Source organism: Rhipicephalus sanguineus, chromosome 4, assembly GCF_013339695.2.
Source record: "Rhipicephalus sanguineus isolate Rsan-2018 chromosome 4, BIME_Rsan_1.4, whole genome shotgun sequence".
Classification (NCBI taxonomy): Eukaryota; Metazoa; Arthropoda; class Arachnida; order Ixodida; family Ixodidae; genus Rhipicephalus; species Rhipicephalus sanguineus.
Window position 1 is genome coordinate 152,627,523 of NC_051179.1, and position 22,173 is coordinate 152,649,695.

General features: G+C 48.3%; 1 long non-coding RNA gene across 1 annotated transcript; it reads right to left on the bottom strand.

Annotated features, from left to right (window-relative positions):
• Positions 1-1,205: 1,205 nt before the first annotated feature.
• Positions 1,206-16,935, bottom strand: LOC119390811 (uncharacterized). The gene is made up of 3 exons (XR_005183500.2): positions 16,872-16,935; positions 4,185-4,252; positions 1,206-1,270 (listed from the first exon to the last, which is right to left on the bottom strand). It is a non-coding gene; the product is annotated as an uncharacterized LOC119390811 (long non-coding RNA).
• Positions 16,936-22,173: the final 5,238 nt, after the last annotated feature.

The following is a 22,173-nucleotide window of genomic DNA, read 5'->3' on the forward strand; positions in this document are numbered from 1 at the left end:
ATAAGTTACCCTTTAAACGCCAGTGTCGTGAACGTGCCTAGTAATCCCATGGTGTGCACACAACTACTACACTTACAGAAACACGTCGATCCACCTTCGCATAAAACCGATTTCCACAAGGAGTGGGATCTGCCGAATTTTTTCTTGAGGGTCGTTAAACATTTTCTGATTTCCGTATGTCATCACAGGCATCCTACAACACCTTCGATTACTTGGTTGAGAAAATAGAAAGTAAGCTAGGGCGCCAAAAAACTTACAATTATAATCGTAGTTTATTTCTTACAGCTGCTCCGGCGACCTTCCCAGCACCTTCCCGTCATTTATTATATTGAAATATGTGCTGCTGTATTTGAGTTGCATTTTGATGTCTCTAGACAAATGAAAGATTTCATTGTTTTGTAATTTAGTAACGAGGGGGATGTGGAGCAGAAAGCCTGTAATATGCCGTTTACTTTTTTCTTCTGTGATTTGCAAGTGAGGCTGTCACAAGACATCTTTGTGAAACTGGGGATGTTGATGTACGTAGCAATGACCTGACAGTCCTCGCAAACGTACTTGTGGCAGAAGCAAACACTCTCCCGTGAAACTACGTTTCCATGAAGACAGGTGTATTAAAGAGCACGAAAACGCGCACAAAGCTAAGGAAATTGCAGAAGTTTACCAAATAAATAGGAACAGTCTCCATGCATTCTCTGGGCAGAGTGTGTGTATGTTTGTGTGGTGTGCGCGTGTGTAAATAAACAATAATAAATTTACTGTATTTCGTTACTTTCTTGGGCCATCAAAGTTTACTCTAACAAATTGGCCACACGTTCGAAGGAGCAAAGTATTTTCTTATATTTATTTGCCCTAATAAATTGGATTGCAAATAAATTACCACGGACTTTAAACATTCTGCATGCATGCATTGCTAAAATCGGCACCAGCCACAACGCAAAAGGCAAAATAGAGCCACTACATATGTAAACCTCGATGCGACCATTTCTTCTTTCCATGGCAGGTGAGGATACGCGCTTTACAGCTTCCCGTGCGTGCGCTCGGTCACGAGACATGACGTCACGGAGGCAGTGAGCAGGCCTGAAGTCATTTTTCCAGCTGGCTTTGGAGAGCTCGGGTGTAAAAAAGCAGGACGCAGCAGCATAGATGCAAAAATTGTTTACCCCAATGTTGCTCAACACAGAGTCAATGCAGGGTTGGCCGATAGACCAAACTTTGTCGGTGCCGTAGCCAAGGGTACGTCGATGTTTGGCGTTTTTTTCGTACAGACAGCCTGCGAAGAAAGCTCATTGTCTGCGTCATTGAATCGATAATACGTGGTTCAAACCACGGAGCATGCGCATATCTCAGCACAGTGACGTTTAAGAATAGTTACAGATGCACTTCGAGGAGTACTGAAGCGATATTGAGGCATCAAGCAAGGGACATTCTTCGTTTTCTTGGCAATAAGTGTTCACACTCACTCTCCCCACACCGGAGTCGGGAAACTCGTCTAAAGTAGTTTAGTTTGATTTAAAATTTTCTTGGCCCAGCATCTGTAAGCCGGCCTCACCGCAATGCACATTCTTATGACGAATCGGCACAGCTCACTCGGTTTGCAACATCTGCGTCCTGGGTGCAATCAAGGTCCCTGTCGGAGTCGCTGGACAACAATTCACTCATCGTTGTTTCCGTGCACCTAATGCAACTGGCAGAAGACGCCAGAGCTGTTGCTAGTACATCACGAGCTGCTGTCTCCGCCTGACTTAGACCTACGTCAAACCCTGTTGACTCTTCAACAACCAGCGCAGAACGGACAACGTTTAAGAAAGGGAACATGGACGAGCGCTGCCTCTCTCGACATAGACAGCGCTCGTCTATGTTCCATGTTCCCTTTCTTGCCCCTTGCCCGTTCTGCGCTGGTTGTTAAAGATGGACTACCAACTAGCCCAATCTCAAACTTTGCGTGTCGACTCGTCGCTATAAAACCGGCTTCTCGATATCGAAACCGAAAGTTGTTTTTTAAGGTAGCGGGGTTCCCGACACCAGTGTTTTTCTCTAGAGAAACAATACAAAAACTTCTAAAGTTCGTGTCACTACACCTTCGTCTCCTGTGCGTATTCCTCAAAATGCTTCGGTACAAATGTGTTGTGTCTTCGAAGTTAGAATACGCCGCTGCAACTGGAAGCCTCATCACACAAACTAAATTAAGTCACTTGAACTAATCCAGAATAAAGCCGCATGTTTTATTCCAGTTACCGACGCGCATCAATGAGACCCGCTTTGTCACTGCCATTTGAAATGAAATGAACTTTATTTCCAACACAAAAAGTTGGGGGTTCCCCAGGCAAAAAAGCTGTTGAAAAACAGCTTGAAGGGACCTGGGGGACCGTACAGGCAGCAGCGAATAAAAATGGTAACTAATACAACTAGGTATAACTAATATAACTTGATACAAACTTATACAACTAATACAACTTGATAAGATATAATAGCATCGTTACACGTACAGGGAAAAATAAACATAAGAAGATACAACAAAATTCACAGATACAGCGGAATTAATGTTACAGGGAAATGCACAAAATTAAAATGCACCCATACAATTAGGAAAATTGCACATACCGAAAATGCAAACGTTGGAACATATAAAAAATGCAATGCATGAACAATGGTGCAGTGCCAATAAATGAGATTATGCTGTAACCGCTGTACAGTCGTTTAATAGGAAAAGTCTTGCTTGTTTTTTTAAATCTGCCTTTGCCTCTTTCATAAGATATTCCATCATTTCTCGCTCCGTTGGAATATCATTACGGCCCCCACTTATCGTTCATCTCGTATTGATCATAAACACAAGGTTAGACATATTTTCTGCAACACAAACACATTTTCTTATTCCTTCATGCCACAAACACCTAACGATGGCAGCCCCCTACCCGACGGCGTCGTTTTCGTTTCTAATCACTGGCCCTATTTTTATTCTGTAACGGCGCACTTACATCGTGATAATCCTGTATAATCATCTCATGCACCTCTCCACTTAGCAGTATTTCTCATACGTTTATATTCTGCGGCTGATATTGTGTAACATGTATTTAGTTCTGCTTCTTTCTTTATAGTATTTCTGGTCATGCTCCATTCTGTTTAACTTTTATTCGTCATATTTAACTTTGAGCTAATATTGTATGACATGTGACGTTTATTACTGTTAATTCTCGTTATTTTCTGTTTCTGTTCTGTATCACTCTGTTTGAATGTTATTCGAAATTTTATGACTCTACTTTCGTATAATAGTGCACGTCCCATTCATTCTTTTTCATATATTTTAACCCACTCCATTCCACAGTATACCACGGCGATTGAGGGTATGGAAAATAAAGAAGCAACGACATATACTGCAAAAGCGCGGAGCACACGGACACGGAGCCCACTGGCATGGCTAGCGGGGCCATGGCGTGTTTGGGCATGGCGTGTCTGGAAGTGGCAACTATATCGACGCACGTAGAACGCACGTAGTATAGTTGGACGTCCATGTCATGGGGCATTGTCATCAATCAGTCATGTGATCTTGCATCTTTATATTCTTACTTAGTCACGTGACTATGTCACACGATGCGATCAGTTCGTAATGTGCTCGAATTGGGCACAGTCCTTTTCGAGAGTGAGCCACCCAAATTTCGGATGTAGGCCAAGCCAATTTTGGGAGTTGGTCAGGCAGGGTCGGCGTTGAACTTGGGTCAACTCAATTTTCGAATTGGGCGCTGAAACCCACGTGATGCCACCACTTTTCCACGCCGCAAGTTCTCTTGACATCGGATCTTATCGCCGACAATCGCCGAGACTCGACGGACAGAGGCCGGATTTTTCGCTTCACTGGGCCTTAAAAACACTCTGCTAAAACTATTTTCAACGAGTGTGGCTTTGTGTTGTGTTCTTGTTTCACATGTATGAGGTGCATGTAACATATATTTCCTTCACTTGTATTCCTCAGTTGAAAGTTATCGTCTGTCCCTTATTTCCTGTCTCTTCTTTTCTGCGCAAGCAAACAAAAATCTCAATTAGCCAATGGATTTGTACTCCAGAGGGTATATTTGAGAAGTAATTATGACAGCAGTTTTCACAATTCGCTGCCATGACTGTTTCGAAGGCAAATCGGGGTTCTGAATTGGATGAAAATTACTCACAGAAGAACGGAAATCTTCACTCACCTCGTTGTGACAGGATTGTCGCGAATTGACGAAGCACGGCCCACCAGAATAAGGGAAGATCCAATGGACTGCAGTGAAACGACACTCTGTGAACTCTTTGATATCCTATAGCAGCGATATACGCTGTGTCTGGAGATTCAGCGTACCGCATGTACTCTATAGGTATTAAAAATAAGTACAGAAAATGATATACAGCAGGCAAAGCAGAGTAACGTTCCCACCGCTATCAGTGCAACGCAGCTGTTAAGCCACATTGAGTTTTGCCGGTTAATGTTATATAGCTAATTGCTACGACTCGCCACCGTGCGCAGTTCCCGCTATTAATAGCAATTATATGGACACTCCAGGCGTATTTTTGCCATCGCCATGAGGTTCCCTATGAATTCCAAGGGCGATAGCATTGCCCCGCGCATCGTGTGTTCTATGTGCGAGTGAAGGCACATGGAGCACACATGGTGCGAGTGAAGGCGTGTGATGGCTGCCGACGATCGCGGCTCAAGCGGCGAGGAAGCGCGCCAGTCGTCTCCGTCGCGCGAATGGCGCATGGTGCGATACCGGAGAGGGGGCTGCGTGGTTCCGGCAGGTATTGCGTACTTTGACCGGCCAGTATGGTCGCCCGCGGTCGCGCGCGCCGTGACCACGTGACCTCGATAAAAATTATACACACTGTGAGCATTATTCATATTGTCGCGACGTCAAGAGAGAGGTCGTAACGCCAAGATCGAGAGAAGAACAGCAGGTCGATCTTTTTAATACCGCGCGCCAGCGAGCTCTTCTTTCTCCTTTCTGGCTCCTGTATAAAGCGTATGAGCCTTTGCGCTGTCGTCTTTGTCTTTCTCATAGCACGCACGTGGCATTTGCCTCCCTCCGAAAGAGGCATCGTCCCGATGCGCAGCCTAGGCGCTCTACTTAGAAAAGCGCGCACATATACACTGGAACCCAACCAGAGTTAGCTGGACAGGTACGGTTTCATCCGCACGACATGCACGACTTCGGGTGAATGCTTCCGGCGACTGGAACCGCAATCACTGTCGGGAACGACCTCGTAGTTGACGTCGTTCAAGCGTCGGGTGACTCTGTATGGACCAAAGTATCGTCTCAGCAGTTTTTCAGAAAGTCCGCGTCGACGTATTGGGATCCAGACCCATATTTTGTCGCCTGGTGTGTAGGTAACGAATCTGTGTCGCAGGTCGTACCGTTTCGCATCTTTATGTTGCTGATGACAAATGCGTATGCGGGCAAGCTGTCTGGCTTCCTCAGCGCGCTGAGTAAATTCTTCGGCGTCGGTATCAATGTCGTTACCTTCGTGCGGCAGCATAGCGTCCAACGTTGTCGTGACCTCGCGACCATGGATTAAACTGAACGGTGTCATTCCAGTAGTTTCCTGTCGAGTGGTATTATAGGCGAAGGTCACGTAAGGCAAGATTTCGTCCCAGGTTTTATGTTCCGTGTCGATGTACAGGTCGGTCCACTGTTAAAGGGAACAATTGCGTTCAGGGCATGTCAGGATATCGCTCTCTTGCAACAGTACAGTGGCTTAGATTTACATAAGACTACTGGTGGTTGACAGTTCCGACTCCCTTTGACAGACCAGTACCTTGAACAAACAACGTTTCGACATCCACTTGGAATGAGGGGGCCAGCAAAATGAAGGGGGCTCATTCGAGTGTTCCCTTTAACAGTGGACCGACCTGTACATGGAGAGCATGTCTGCGAGAGTCTTATTAAGGTGCTCCGTTAGTCCGTTTGTTTGGGGATGGTACGCAGTTGTTCTCCGATGAGCTGTACCACTAAGCCTGACAACCGACTCCAACAGTTCCGCCGTGAAGGCAGTTCCTCTGTCTGTGATGACCACTGTTGGGGCGCCGTGCCGAAGGACGACGTTTTCGATGAAGAAGTGAGCCGCTTCTGCTGCTGTGCCCCTCTGCATAGCTTTACTCTCAGCGTAGCGAGAGAGGTAATCAGTGGCGACAATGATCCATCGGTTCCCTGCAGTAGAAGTTGGGAATGGGCCTAGGAAATCTATTCCAATTTGGGCGAATGGCCGTGCTGGTACTTCTACAGAATGTAATAGGCCCGCTGGTTTACCGGGGGGCGCTTTGCGTCTTTGGCAGTCAGCACAAATCTGGACGTGATGTTTTACAGCAGCAGGTAGTTTGGGCCAGTAGTACTTTTGTCGCAGTCGGGACAACGTTCGGGTGTAGCCTAGGTGACCGGAAGTGGCCTCGTCATGGCAGGCCTCTAAAATTTCTTTTCGCAGTGATGAAGGTACGACGAGCAAGTACGCGCTGCCGGTTGGAGAAAAGTTATTCTTGTAGAGAACGTCGTTCCGTAAACAAAAAGACGGCAGTCCCCTGGCAAAAATTCGCGGCACGTCATTACGTCGTCCTTCCAAGAAATCGATGAGCGGAAGCAGCTCTAGGTCGCCGCGCTGCTCTTGTGAAATAGTGGCCGTGTTGACGACTCCCAAGAATGCGGCGTCCATGGATTCGTCATCAATAGCGGCAGGCTCGACGGGCGACCGCGAGAGGCAGTCGGCGTCAGTATGCCTCTTTCCGGATTTATAAGTTATGGTCATATCAAATTCTTGAAGCCGAAGGCTCCAGCGTGCCAAACGGCCAGATGGGTCTTTCAGGTTAGTGAGCCAGCAGAGCGAATGGTGATCGCTGACGACCTTGAATGAGCGCCCGTACAAATATGGACGAAATTTGATTACTGCCCACACCACAGCGAGACTCCTTCTCGGTAGTCGAGTAGTTCTCCTTGGTGCGAGAGAGAGCTCTGCTGGCATAGGCTATCACTTTTTCAGTGCCGTCTTGCCACTGTACCAGTACGGCGCCCAGGCCTACATTGCTGGCGTCGGTGTGAAGTGCTGTGGGCGCTTCCTGGTCAAAGTGCGCAAGAACTGGAGGTGTTTGGAGGCGTTGACGTCGGTAAATGCCATTTGTTCCTTTTCGCCCCAAAGAAAGGGAACATCCTCTCGTGTGAGTCGTGTCAAAGGTGCCGCAATAGACGAAAAGTCCGCGATGAATCGTCGGTAATAGGCACATAGTCCTAAGAAGCGCCTCACTGCTTTTTTGTCGTGTGGTGCAGGAAAGTTTGCAACAGCGTCTATTTTGGCTGGGTCAGGTCGAACACCCTCGTGGCTTACGACATGGCCGAGGAAGGAAAGCTCACTGAAGCCAAAATGACATTTTTCTGGTTTTAACGTCAGGCCAGCCGACCGTATAGCTTGGATAACTGTTAATAACCGGCTTGGATGTTCTTCAAATGTAGCTGAGAAGACAATAACGTCGTCTAGATATACCAAGCATGTTTGCCATTTCAGGCCTGATAGCACGGTGTCCATCAAACGCTGAAAAGTGGCCGGCGCTGAGCATAACCCGAATGGAAGAACTTTAAATTCATAAAGACCGTCGGGCGTCACGAAGGCAGTTTTCTCACGATCGCGCTCGTCGACCTCTATCTGCCAATAGCCGCTTCGTAGGTCCATTGATGAGAAATAGCGTGCATGCCGCAGTCTATCCAGAGAATCGTCTATGCGTGGCAGCGGGTAGACGTCTTTCTTCGTGACTTGGTTTAACTTGCGGTAATCTATACAGAAGCGCAAGCTGCCGTCTTTCTTTTTGACCAATACCACGGGGGATGCCCAAGGACTTTTTGAAGGCTGTATGACGTCATCCTGGAGCATCTTCTGTACTTGCTTTTGAATCTCCTCGCGTTCTTTTGGAGCCACACGGTAGGGATTTTGTCGGATCGGTCTCGTGTTATCTTCAACAACGATTCGGTGCTTGGTCAATGGTGTTTGCCTGACCTTTGATGTACACGAAAAACAATCTTCGAACTGGTGTATCAGTTCCAGTAGGCGCTGCCTATCAGAGGGTGACAGAGTAGAGCTGACGTCGACAGACAAAGGCGTCGAGGCAGGCGTGGTCGCGTCGCGAGGTTGCAAAGCGAAACAATCCCTCGTTTGGTCAATGTCGTCGTAGTAGGCAATCGCGGTACCCTTCTGGATGTGACGGCGCTCGTTGCTGAAGTTGGTGAGGAGTACTTCTGCCTGCCCACCAGCTAGTGCCAGAACGCCTCTCGCGACGGAAACACCTTGCGTAAGCAATAGAGTAGCTATTTGCTCCGCTATCACATTCTTATGACACGGCTGCTCGCATGATACAGACACAAGGCAGCAGGATCTCAGCGGGAGCGTCACATCGTCGGCTACTCGCAAGCGCTCGTGTCGGTCGTCAGTGGTGGTCGTGGTGGTGTCGACATACGGATGTGCGGAAAACGTCCCCATGCGGTCCGGAATGTTGATGACGGCGTCGTACTCTCGCAGAAAATCCATACCCAAAATGAGCTCTTTACAACATTCTGGTAGAAGGACAAAAGTGGCGACGAAGCTGGAATCGCCGATTACGAGCCGAGCGGTGCATTTACCCGTCGGAGTCATTAGCTGACCACCAGCACTTCGTATGTGCGGCCCTGTCCACGGCGTCTTGACCTTCCGAAGGCGGTTGGCGAGCTCTTGCCGCATAATCGAGAAGTCAGCGCCTGTGTCAACCAGTGCTGTCACGTGGTGTCCGTCTATGAGAACACTGAGATCGGCCCGTACGACGTCGTCGGCATTAGTCGTCGTCGCCGTCGTCATATCGACTTCTTGCGGCGGTAGGGGGGACTTTTCGGCGTCTCGACGATTGGCAACCTTGCCCCCGGAGGTCGCAGCAGTTAGCTTCCCCGGCGCGGGCTCGGGGAACGGCTTCTGGTAACGTCAGCGTAGCTTTGGCGGTTCGGGGAAGTGTGACGCACAGGTGATGGAGATTGCCAACGACAACTTGGTGAAGGTACTTGGCTGGTCGACAAGCGGTCACCATCGTGGGCGCGACGGTCTTCAAAGCGAAAAGAAGCCGGACGTGAAAAGTTGCCAAACCCAGCATCTCGATGACGGCAGGAGCGGGAAATGTGGCCTGGTTCCCCGCAGTGGAAGCAAAGGGGTCGACGGTCAGCCGTGCGCCACAAGTCGGTTCTGCGAACTGGTGGTTGTCTCGCAGAATCCCGGTGCCACCAAGCCACGAGAGCGGGAGGTGGCTGGAAGGGCGCTGCCTCAGGTGAAGGTGGTGGACGACGGATCACATCAGCATAGCTGAACGGACGTGGCTCAGGACATGGCGCGGGCGATGTAAAGGCTTGCCGCAACTCCTGGCGCACGATTTCAGCGACAGAAGCAACTGGCGGCTCGGTAGAAGGAACGCCGAGGGCCCGAAGTTCCTCACGCAGTATTTCCCTGATCATTTGTCGCAGGGAACTTTCACCAACGGCAGCGTTCTGAGCCGCAGCACTTATTGGAGTGTGGTTGGGCAGGCGGTCAAAGTGGCGGCATCGTTGTTGAAGTGCCCGCTCAATAACAGTCGCTTCCTTTATAAATTCGTCGACTGTTGTCGGCGGATTTCTTACGAGGCCCGCGAACAGCGGTTCCTTGACGCCCCGCATCAGATGACGCACCTTCTTCGACTCGGGCATGTCAGGGTCAGCTCGGCGAAACAGACGAGTCATGTCCTCTGCGAACATGGCAACGGTTTCGTTGGGTTTTTGCACGCGGGCTTCAATCAGTTGCTGTGCGTGATCCCGCCGATCCGAGCTCTGGAATGTTTCGAGGAGCTTGTGGCGGAAATTGGCCCAGGTTTGGAAAGTAGGCTCCCGGTTCTCGTACCATGTGCGAGCGCTATTTTCCATCGCGAAATAGGCACGGCCAAGCTTCTGTTGTTCGCTCCAGCGATTCACCACAGCGACCCGTTCGAACTGTTCGAGCCAGTCCTCGACATCCTCATACGCTTCCCCACGGAAGATTTCAGGCACGTGAGGATGCTCAAGAGTCACCTGGGAAGGAAGGAGATCCGCTGATGTTGTTGGAGCGGCCATGCTGGGAAGCGGAGGAACAGTCGAGAACTCCGGACTCAGGCCAAGGAGGCGCCGGCTGAATCGGTGTACTGGAGTTGTGACGAGAGGCTGAGTCTGCGGACTGGGGGTACGTGTCCGAATAAGGCTTTCCTGCATCAGGTTGCAGGCTCAAGCACCTCCACTAGTGTCGCGACGTCAAGAGAGAGGTCGTAACGCCAAGATCGAGAGAAGAACAGCAGGTCGGTCTTTTTAATACCGCGCGCCAGCGAGCTCTTCTTCTTTCTGGCTCCTGTATAACGCGTATGAGCCTTTGCGCTGTCGTCTTTGTCTTTCTCATAGCACGCACGTGGCAATATGCTTCATCCTCTCACCTGTGAATACTCATCATCACCACTTGGGCCTGAGTAGCGGGGCTCAGGCTCGAGATAAATAAAGAAGTCTTTGGGCTTCAACGTTGTCTCACAAGTGGTGGATTGTGCTGCACGATTCCTCAGTCCCCTGGCTCTACCGGTGGCGCTACGCCTTCCACTTCAATACACCCCTGGAGCTCCGTTCAGGTCGCCGTTTGAACTCGGAGACATCGGCAATGTCGCAAGACGAGAACTCCAACGCTGGACCATCCACGACACCTGCCCCGTCAGGAACCCCTTCCTGCTTGGTTACCACCCCTCAGGAGGATCCACCGGTGTTCGCTGGCCTTCGTGGGGACGACGTCGAAGACTGGCTGGAGCAGTACGACCGCTTCAGTGCACTCAACCACTGGGACGACCCTGCAAAACTTACTCGTGTCGCCTTCTACCTGACGCGTGTAGCCAAGACTTGGTTTTTCAACCATGAGTTGGACTTCGTGGATTGGACCTCCTTTAAGCAACAGCTACGACAGATTTTCGCGAACCCTTCAATCCGCTCCGACATCGCGAAAAAGAAATTAGCGGAGCGTGTCCAGCAAACCGGCGAGTCATACACTTCTTACATAGATGTCCTCGCCTTTTGTCGCCGCCTGAACAGCTCAGTTGCAGCGATGGCGTAGTGGTAGAGCATCAGCTTCGCATGCAAGAGGTCCGTGGTTCGAATCCCGGTGCCGGACAATTCCCAACCGGATTAAAAAAAAAAAAAAAAAAAAAGTCCGCGTGATGATGGAATTGTGAAAAAAAAAAAAAAAGGCCTGGGGTGCAGCCTCACTGGCGACCACAGCCAGCAATGCACTCCCTCACCAGAGCAGGATTGGCCACCCTGGTGTAGTACTTGGCCACTACCTCCCACATGAATACACCAATTAACCCTCGGCCCTCAGTCCCCAGCGGCTGCGAAGCAACTGACCAAGGCGGCGGTCAGACCTGCGACGCAGCAGAGGGTGCTAAGAATCTCTGGGTACGGACAGGCCGCCATTGGAACCTGAATTTGGCTACGTATAACGCTAGAACTTTATCTAGTGAGGCGAGTCTAGCTGTACTATTCGAGGAATTAGAGGGTGTTAAATGGGATGTAATAGGGCTCAGTGAGGTTAGGAGGCCACAGGAGGCTTATACAGTGCTGAAGAACGGACACGTCCTATGCTATCGTGGCTTAGCTGACAGAAGAGAACTAGGAGTGGGGTTCCTTATTCATAAAGATATAGCTGGCAATATAGAGGAATACTATAGCATTAATGAGAGGGTGATATGTATCGTAATTAGGTTTAATAAGAGGTACAAGATGAAGGTGGTACAGGCCTACGCGCCTACATCCAGCCATGAGGATCAAATGGTTGAACGCTTCTACGAAGACGTAGAATCAGCAATGAGTAAGGTAAAGACACAGTATACTGTACTGATGGGCGACTTTAATGCAAAGGTAGGCAAGAAGCAGGCTGGAGATCATGCAGTTGGGGAATATGGCATCGGCTCTAGAAACGCCAGAGGGGAGTTACTAGTAGAGTTTGCAGAACGCAATAATTTACGCATCTTGAATACCTTCTACAGAAAACGGGCTACTCGTAAGTGGACGTGGAGGAGTCCTAATGGCGAAACTAAAAATGAAATAGACTTCATAATGTGCGGCCACCCGGGCATTGTTCAGGATGTGGAAGTAGTTAACAAGATCCGATGCAGTGACCATAGAATGGTAAGATCTAGAATTCAACTTGACGTGAGGAAGGAACGGCAGAAACTGATACGCAAGAAGCCGATTAATGAACTAGCTCTGAGAGGGAAAGTTCAGGAATTCAGAGTTTCACTTCAGAATAGGTACGCGGCTTTAACCGAGGAAACCGACCTTAGCGTTGACGCAATAAATGATAATCTGACTAGTATCATCAAGGAGTGTGCAGTGGAAGTCGGAGGTACAGTCGTTAGACAGGACACTGGTAAGCTATCCCAAGAGACGAAAAACCTCATTAAGAAACGTCGAGCTATGAAAGCCTCAAATGCAACAGACAAAATAGAGCTGGCGGAGCTTTCGAAGTTAATCAATAGGCGTAAAGTAGCCGACATAAGAAAGTATAATATGGAGAGAATTGAGCATGCTCTAAAGAACGGAAGAAGCCTCAAAGCTATGAAGACAAAACTGTGCATAGGCAAAAATCAGATGTATGCAATAAGGGACAAGGAAGGCAAGGTCACAAACAATATGGATAGAATAGTTGAGGTAGTGGAAGAGTTCTACAGGGATCTGTACAGCAGCCGAGGCATTCAGGATGATAACGTAAGAAGAAGTAATAGCGCAGAGGAATCTGACATCCCACCAGTATTGACAGGAGAAGTAAAGAAAGCCCTAAAGGGAATGCAAAGAGGCAAAGCAGCTGGTGAGGATCAGGTAACATCAGACCTGTTGAAAGACGGTGGAGAGATTATGTTAGAGAAACTGGCCACCCTGTATACGAAGTGCCTCTCGACGGGGAGGATACCAGAATCTTGGAAGAATGCCAACATCATCTTGGTCCATAAGAAAGGGGACGTCAAGGACCTGAAAAATTACAGGCCCATAAGCTTACTGTCCGTTGTCTACAAGCTATTTACAAAAGTAATTGCTAACAGAATTAACACAACATTAGAGTTCAATCAACCAAGGGACCAGGCAGGATTTCGTACAGGATTCTCAACAATAGACCATATTCATACTATCAATCAGGTGATAGAGAAATGCGCGGAATACAACCAACCCCTATACATAGCCTTCATAGATTACGAGAAGGCATTTGATTCGGTGGAGACATCAGCAGTCATGCAGGCACTGCGGAATCAAGGCATCGACGAAGCCTATATAAACATAATGGAAGAAATCTACAGCGGATCCACAGCCACTATAGTCCTCCATAAAGAAAGCGACAGAATCCCAATAAAGAAGGGCGTACGGCAGGGAGACACGATCTCTCCAATGTTATTCACCGCGTGTTTACAGGAGGTTTTCAGGGCCCTAGATTGGGAAGAGTTAGGGATAAGAGTTAATGGAGAGTATCTCAGTAACCTACGATTCGCTGACGACATTGCATTGATGAGTAACGCGGGAGACGAATTGCAGCTCATGATTACTGAACTGGATACGGAAAGTAGAAGAGTAGGTCTGAAAATTAATATGCAAAAAACTAAAGTAATGTGGAACAATCTTGGCAGAGAACATCGCTTTGCGATAGGTGGCGAGACACTGGAAGTTGTAAAGGAGTACGTCTACTTAGGACAGGTAGTAACCGCGGAGCCGAACCATGAGAGTGAAATAACTAGAAGAATAAGGATGGGTTGGGGCTCATTCGGCAAGCATTATCAAATCATGAATGGTAATCTACCACTATCCCTCAAGAGGAAGGTATATAACAGCTGCATCTTACCGGTACTTACCTACGGAGCAGAAACCTGGAGACTTACAAAGAGGGTTCAACTTAAATTGAGGACGACGCAGCGAGCGATGGAAAGGAAAATGATAGGTGTAACCTTAAGAGACAGGAAGAGAGCAGAGTGGGTCAGGGAACAAACGGGCGTTAAGGACATCATAGTTGAAATCAAGAAGAAGAAATGGATATGGGCCGGGCACGTAGCACGTCGGCAGGATAACCGGTGGTCATTAAGGGTAACTGACTGGATTCCAAGAGATGGCAAACGCGTGAGGGGGAGACAGAAAATTAGGTGGGTAGATGAGATTAAGAAGTTTGCAGGTATTACGTGGCAGCAGAAAGCACAGGACCGGGTTGATTGGCGGAACATGGGAGAGGCCTTTGCCCTGCAGTGGGCGTAGACAGGCTGATGATGATGATGATGATGATGATGAACAGCTCAATGACGGAGACGGACAGGGTGCGCCACCTGCTCAAAGTAATTGGCGCTGCGACATTCAACACCCTTGCAGTGCAGAACCCCACTACCGTCTCGGAAATCGTCGCCACGTGTCAGCGCCTTGATGACCTCCATCTGCTCCGTTTGCAGCCTGACACATCTCATCTGAGCGCAACCAATGACACCGAGCTGCGCAGCTTGATTCGTTCCATCATACGAGAGGAACTCCAAGCACAGGCTACGTCTTACCCTCTTGAGCTCCGTGCGACATCTCCGGGCAGCAGCCTCCACAACATCGTCCGAGAAGAACTTGTTGCCATGAGGTGTACGGAAATTCCCAGGCACGACCCCGTACCGACACCAACTTACGCCCAGGTTGCGGCCCTAGCGCCTCCTCAACAGATACCACCCCACGCGCCCACAATGCACGGTTCCGTGAATGCTTTGTCACCACGAGCGTCGCTTCCCTCTCCCAACGCCTGGCGCCCACCTCGACCAGTATGCTACTATTGTGGAGTCCGTGGCCATATTTCCCGGTTTTGCCGACGCCGTCAACAGGACGAAAGACGGGGTTACGACTACCATGAACGAGACGAGTTTCCTGCTCCGGTTCCACAATACAGTCGTCCCTACCAAACTTACGAACGTCGTTCTCCATCTCCGCAGAGCCTCAACGGAGCCGCTGCTTCCCGTTTTCCGCGTCGCCGCTCTCCATCCCCCATGCGCCGCTCCTCTTCTCGCCTTCGACCAGCTACTTCGGCCCCGGGCCATCGCCCGGAAAACTAAATTGGGCAGCTTTGGGAGGGGAAGCTGCATTGTTCGGCCTAAGCCAAATTCCTCCGCAGCGGCCCTCAAATGTACTGTTAGTATGTGCTGAAGGTTTATGGACTAAAGCATTGGTAGACATGGGGGCAGCACTTTCCCTTATTAGTATCGAACTGTGCTCTCGCTTGCGAAAGGTAAAAACCCCGTCTACTGGCCCTCCCCTTCGGTGCGCCAATGCAGTTCTTGTTCGGCCTATTGGTGTGTGCACAGCGCGAGTTTTCATCGACAGCATACTTCATCACATTCAGTTTTTCGTCCTGCCGTCATGTACGCACACACTAATTTTGGGATGGGACTTTCTCTTCAGCGTCGGCCGTGATATCTTGTCAACAGCGAGTCGCTCATATGACGGACACGGAATTTTCATCTCATGACGATGTTCGCAAACTGCGTTTCCTCACGGCGGTCGATTGTTCCATTCCACCTGGCGACGACAATGTTCTGACGTTGACGTCCGATACCATCGTTAATGGTGATGTTTCTCGCTCCATGCGATCGCTGGATATCCCGAGGAATTATCATTGCGCCTAGCTTGGTCAGGTTTCATGACAGCAGAGCGTTGGTCACTGCACGTAACCCTACATCTTCACCACTTGTTCTGCCCCAAGGTAGCGTTGTAGCCTGCTTTGCTGACACAGAACCTCTTGCCCTGATGCCTCTTCACACAGATCCACCACCGTCGCCTACTACTATCAACGACCATGTGACAACCACTGCTTTAACAGCCACAATCAATCCTGATCTCCCTGCGGCGCAAAAGGAAGATCTCTTAGCACTACTTCGAAAACACGGTGCTTCTTTTGACATCCACTGCAAGCTTCTGGGTCGCACATCCGTCGGCGTGCACCGCATCGAAAACGATGGCAATTCCATTGTGCGCCGCCGACCATACCGCGTCTCCTCTGCAGTGCGTAAAATCGAGGACAACGTCGCTGACATGCTGAAACGCGACATCATTCGGCCATCGTCCAGTTCTTGGTCGTCGCCTGTTGTGCTCGTCCGGGAGAAGGACGGCTCGGTACGATTTTGCGTCCATTATCGAGCTCTCAATAAGATCACGCGCAAAGATGTATATCCGATGCCGCGAATTGACGATGCCCTCGACTCCCTTCAGGGCGCTGAATATTTCTCATACCTTGATCTTCGATCAGGGTATTGGCAAATACCTATGCATGAAGTGGACAAGGACAAGACGGCCTTTGCAACACCCGATGGCCTCTATGAGTTTAATGTAATGCCCTTCGGTTTATGCAACGCTCCGGCAACGTTTGAGCGTATGATCGACACGGTTCTTCTTGGCCTGAAGTGGAAGACCTGCTTATGTTATCTTGATGACATCGTTATTTTTTCTTCCACTTTCCGCCAGCATCTCGAGCGATTGGACGAAGTTTTGACGTGCATTTCTAACGCTGGGCTTCAACTCAATACAAAAAAATGTCGTTTTGCCGGAAAGAGCATCATTGTATTGGGCCACCTTGTTAGCAGAGATGGTGTTCGTCCAGATCCTGACAAGGTGAACATCACCACCCTCGCGCCTCGTCTGAAAAGAAGGAAGAATTAATATTCAAAAAGTGGTTCAATAAAAGGGCAACGACAGTGATAAGGCTTTCGCCTTTGATATCTCTGAGGAAAGACCAAAGGGCCCCGGCAGTTTCTTTTTTTTTTTGTTATTGCGCTGCATATACATTGGGTATATGCGTAGAGGCGCATGTCAGCGCAGTCTTACATGCCCTCGTCGTCCTTGACGTCAGTCATGGTCCGTATCCTCTCGTAGAACAGTGGCGGTATGTCTGTACAAACGAGAGAAATGGTATTACCACATATGCGTGTAACCGCCCGCTTGTTGCAATGTATCGCCTTGTTATAAAGCGAACGCCAAGAAATTACGTGGATGAAAAACAAAAATTTCATTGACTCGAAAGCAGATCAATCGACACGTTGTTAAAACTCGGCCCCGAATTTTTCGGACAGCCCTGGCGTGTTTTGGGGGCACATGAACACGTGACCACTTCGCGAGGTAATCAGTGAGTGCTGGCGTTTCACGTATTAAAGCCATCATATGATTATGAGGCACGAAGTAGTGGAAGACTCAGGATTAATTGCGACCGTTGTATAACGTGAACCTAGATCTGTGTACACAGTTCTTTCTTGCATCTGTGTACGAGGCCAGCGTAATTTGTACCAGAGAAGCGGTTATTGTGAATATCGAAGCTGCACGAAAGCTTAAATGCAGACGCGCAAGCGCATGAGATGACTCCTCAAGAGCACACTCTAAAACCCTCTCGTTGAAAAAATTGCCATCACCTCAACACTTGCGAAAGTTACTAAATATATATATATATATATGTGGACAAAATTGTAGCGCCAAAGTATACTTTTAAACCTCGGCTGAAATAAAGATGAATATTTTGACCGTATATACGGTTACTTAACATTCACATAAATCCAAGTTGACGATTGTTCTCGCCTCCACCGACATGAAGCGGTACTACGGCCGGTACTGAATCCACGACCACAGCCGCGCAGCGCCAGCCACCGGGCTATGTAAAGTCGTGGTTTTACCAGAATTTTCTTTTTTATCGGGAATTTTACGAGCGAAAATCATGATAATATTACAAGGCATGCCGTAATGGATCCGTGTATTGGCATCGGTGTATCCTCCGCATTTAACTTTGATAACGCGGTGTTCCTTAACGAACATCTAAATATAGGCACGCGGCTAATTTTGCATTTCGCTCCCGTTCAAGAGCGGTAGCCGTGGCCGGAAATTGAACTCGCGTCATCGAGCTTATCGGCGCATCACCTTATCAACTGGCGGCGGTTGGCTGAAGTTAGTGGAGCCACCCAGCATACCTCTATCACGCGCTATAAAAGGTCTCCGAGTACTCACAAATAGATCCGATTTCCCACGCAAAGAAGGGCTCGTGAGCCAGGGGGCTGTAGTGCACCCATCTGTAAAATAAGAGAGCGAACGTATGATGTACTATAATCCTTCTTTCGTCACCACTCGTTGCACGGCAATTAGTCACGAACATGTCGCAACTCCCAACACGCCTTTTCTTTTTTCACGATGCCACTGCGCATGCGCCACTCCCCTTGCGGTAAAGTCGCGAAACGTCTCTTGATCACGGAGGTTTTCGTTCTGGCGATACTGGGCGTGCCGGCCCTTGTCACAACCCTACCAAAACGACGGAGGGCAGCTCAGAAAAAGGAGAAAAGGCGGATTGTCGTGTCATAAGACTGTCACCCTGAACTTCAAGAGAGTTTATGTTGGATGCACCAAAGACGTGAGCCCGAAGCGGGCAACAGACCGCACGAGCGCGAACTGTCAACTGACTTATTTCTCGAAGGTATTTTTCTTTGCACGCTTCATCTTTCCAGGCGTCTTCTTGTGGTGAAAAGACAAAAAAAGAAAGATAGGACGCGGTGCCTGTTTACTATACTTTGCAGCATCCTAAGATGAGCAAGCGCGAATCATAACCGTTAATTAAGGTTACGGTATACTCTTTCTATCATTTCTATTGCCTTCGCTATCGACTGCGAGAGAATATATAATTTTCCCACTATATTGCGAAAACCTTTGCGAAAAAGAAATATCCCGACGCCTATACGTACCGTGTGTTTCAGGTAACACCTTTAGAGTTTTGAAGCATAAGGTTTAAAAGAAGTTCGCCAGTGCTTCTCACCGCCTGTTATGACGAAGCGACGTAAACAACATTCGCGTAAGTTCTTACAAAGCCTGACTCCAGTGACTGGACTCCAGTGACTGGACAGGACTGGACTGGACAGAACCATTTCTATACGCTTCGACCTGTGTCTGATAGATCCGTACACGGGATTAATGTAACGAATGCAGAGGTAAACTTCCGGAGTATTGGAAATGACGTGCAACGCCTGTAACGTTAAGGTGGACTTAGGCTATTGAACCAAAAACAAAACCTCTCTTTGGTACATACGAACGAAGCCTTGTATGCATGAACGAAGTTGTAAATGTTGATAACAGATCAAGTCATCTCAACGATCAGGTTTTTCAGCCATAGTGATCATGCCCATACTGTGTGGGAAAAGCTATCTCGGGCAGACAGAGCGCTGCTTAAATAATAGATTATTTGACCACAGAGCCTCTTGGAACGAGCCACCATGTTCGAACCTTTCACTGCATATCTTTAGCCTCATTTTGTAACGTGTCGCTAAGTAAAAAACTTACGCCACAGTCACCTACCCGCCGCATGCTTCGCATAATATCGACTCCCACGGTACGTGGGATCTGCCGAATTTTTTCATTCTCTCATCACGTGCCTTGTTCCTTGTGTATATATGGGTGAATATTCAATAAAATTCAGTTGATGGTCTGGTCTGTGTATGTTGCCACTTTACTTTGTCCGTGTTGTTTTGCGCTACGTTAAATAATGGTATATTACCAACTCGCCCAGCAGGACGTCCTTCTAAAGCCCATACTCGCTAGCTTTACGTGACACCTATCGGACATCCGCTGGTTACTTTCGCGACGTCTTCGCGTCATCGCCATACTCACGAGAGATTGGTGTTCAGGAAAGTGTCGCGCATCCCGACATCGAAAATGGCCTCCTTGACCAAGCGCAGGTGCTCCCAGAACGATGCATTTGTTGGTACGGTCACCGGCTGCGTGTGAATAATTCGATCATCTAAACGCCACTAACTGCTTCAATTAGTCAAATATGCCATTTATTATTTATACGTTAATATTTTGTATACTTTTCTGTCACTCTATATATATAACAAGCACTTTCTTGTTTGCGTGAAGTTTACTTTTGGAACGTAAAACCTCGGAGATCTAAAGTTCTGAACATGCACGTTTACGCGCCGCCCATAAACCAGTCGCGAGCGCAGCTTTATGACGCCTGCCTGCCCTCGTTAATAAATATATTGAAGATGCTCAACAAGCAGCTAGGTAAGGAGCACGCGATTGCACCTTTTCTTAGTCGTCTCGCGAACGCGGTGAGGCGACAGAATAAGCACGCGTCAAAATATTGTCCTTTTTTCATCTCACGCACATTTTTCTCATTTTACAAGCATGTCAATTTTTTTAAATGTTAATTTCCCCTGTGCTCTCCTTGCCTTCATTGTCTTTTATTTTCACCTTTATATAAGTAAAAACACAGCAGCCTCTTGGCTCCCCTTACTCACTTTACTAACTTTTAATCGAAGTTGGTAACACGCATGTCTATACAGCCTATGCAGTCAATTATCTAATTGTTTTCTAGCCTCCATTATTCGTGTGAGACTTCGGTAAGCAATAACCTAACGCGCATAGGCGTACGCACAGGGGGGGCAGGGGGGGCGGCCGCCCCCCCTAATATCCTAAGAGGGGGGCGCAAAATCTTCCCCGTACATTGGCCCTTCTAGTCACCTAACAGGGAGGGGGGGCGCAAAATCTGCTCCATACATTGACTTAGTAGCGCGGGGGGGGCGCTGCGATGAACCTTTGCCCCCCCCTGATAGGGAACCCTGCGCACGCCCATGCTAACGCGTAACTTGTCGCAAACTGCTTGAGGTGTTTCTGGCCACCCTAAACGGCTTTCAGATATTCGAGAAGTCGTCCGATGTGTTTTAAACATTTTGTGGTCATAATATTTGACAGTTAATTGAATAATTCATATTTACAACTCTAGTGAGTTAATCGGCTGTAGGCGTGCTGAAATAGTCATTTTTTTTTCCTTTAGTTAGTCTCGCGATTCATGACGTTCAAATTCTCCCGAGTACACCGTAAATATTACGGGAAGCGCCGTTAGCGAGCATAGCTGGCACCAAGAGAACAAAACAATTTGACAGTCGACTACTGGAATCGTGGTGATCATGACTGATCACCGTGTCGAGTCCATGACAGTCTACGCGATTCGGTGAAAGTTTGTCATCGCGATATTAATCCTGCATATGCATAATATGCAGATTATACTATGTAAGCAATAAAATGAGCAATCGCATCATACTTACATTGGGCAGCTGCGGAAGTTGGGATTTTTTTGCATATAGTAAATGAAAGAATTGAGTAAATAAGTGGTATTTATGAGCAAGTAAAGATGAGTCTACAGTTATCGAACAGAGTCAATCACGACACCCCACACTGGTGGCTCAATGCAGTAGCCTAGATACAATGACCCGTCACCATCCACAACGCAACAAATAAAACGTTCTACCCACACAGGTCAAACCACCGAACGCTTACGAACCGCACTAGCGCGGTCTCTATGGACAAGTTCAGGATACAAACCGCGACATGTGCCTTACAAGCAAACCTCATTGTTTTTGGTCGCGCGTAACATTTGCTCGCGTTTGCGGATTTTCGATCTCTAATGGAGTCACCCGTCAGCACGAAGCATGTGACATATTAAGCTGTTAAGCAGAAACTTAAAGGGGCTGCAGCAGCACGAAAATTGTCAATTGTCAATCTGTTTTTTTTTTTAGCCCAATGAAAGGCCAAGACCTCAAGAGCCTAGAAAGAAAATGTACCGTTGAGCGTAAGTGCGCCCTGAAATAATATTTACACGTTTTTACAAGCTAGTTTCGGTTCCTACCGTACCCTGACTTCGTGACAGGGTATAGGCTTCTCGTCATGTGCTCGCGCAAGGTATCGTGACGCTCCACCCCGTGGACTCGTTAACGGTGCGCAAGCGTCCATTTTGTCAATTTTGGAGCCTGACATCATCACAACTGGTCGTACTGGTACGTCAAGTCTCCGAACTGATACCGTAGCCTCACCGTCGTGACGTCACGTTAGCATCAATATGAGTATAAGCACGCCTTAATTGCGAAAATTGATTTTCAGGTCAAAATAAATTATCAGCATTTACTGAGCTTTACAGTTTCTCAGAGCTGCCTCCGTATTTGTATACCAGAGTAAACTCAGCGTCGAAAGTTGGTGTCAGTACTTCCTTCGGAATGCTTATGTGAGCCCGCTTGACATTCTAGGGCTAAGCGAAGCCATAGCACAGTTACATTCACTCCCCCCCCCCCCCATTACCTCGGCGACTTGACATCCTTACCTCAAA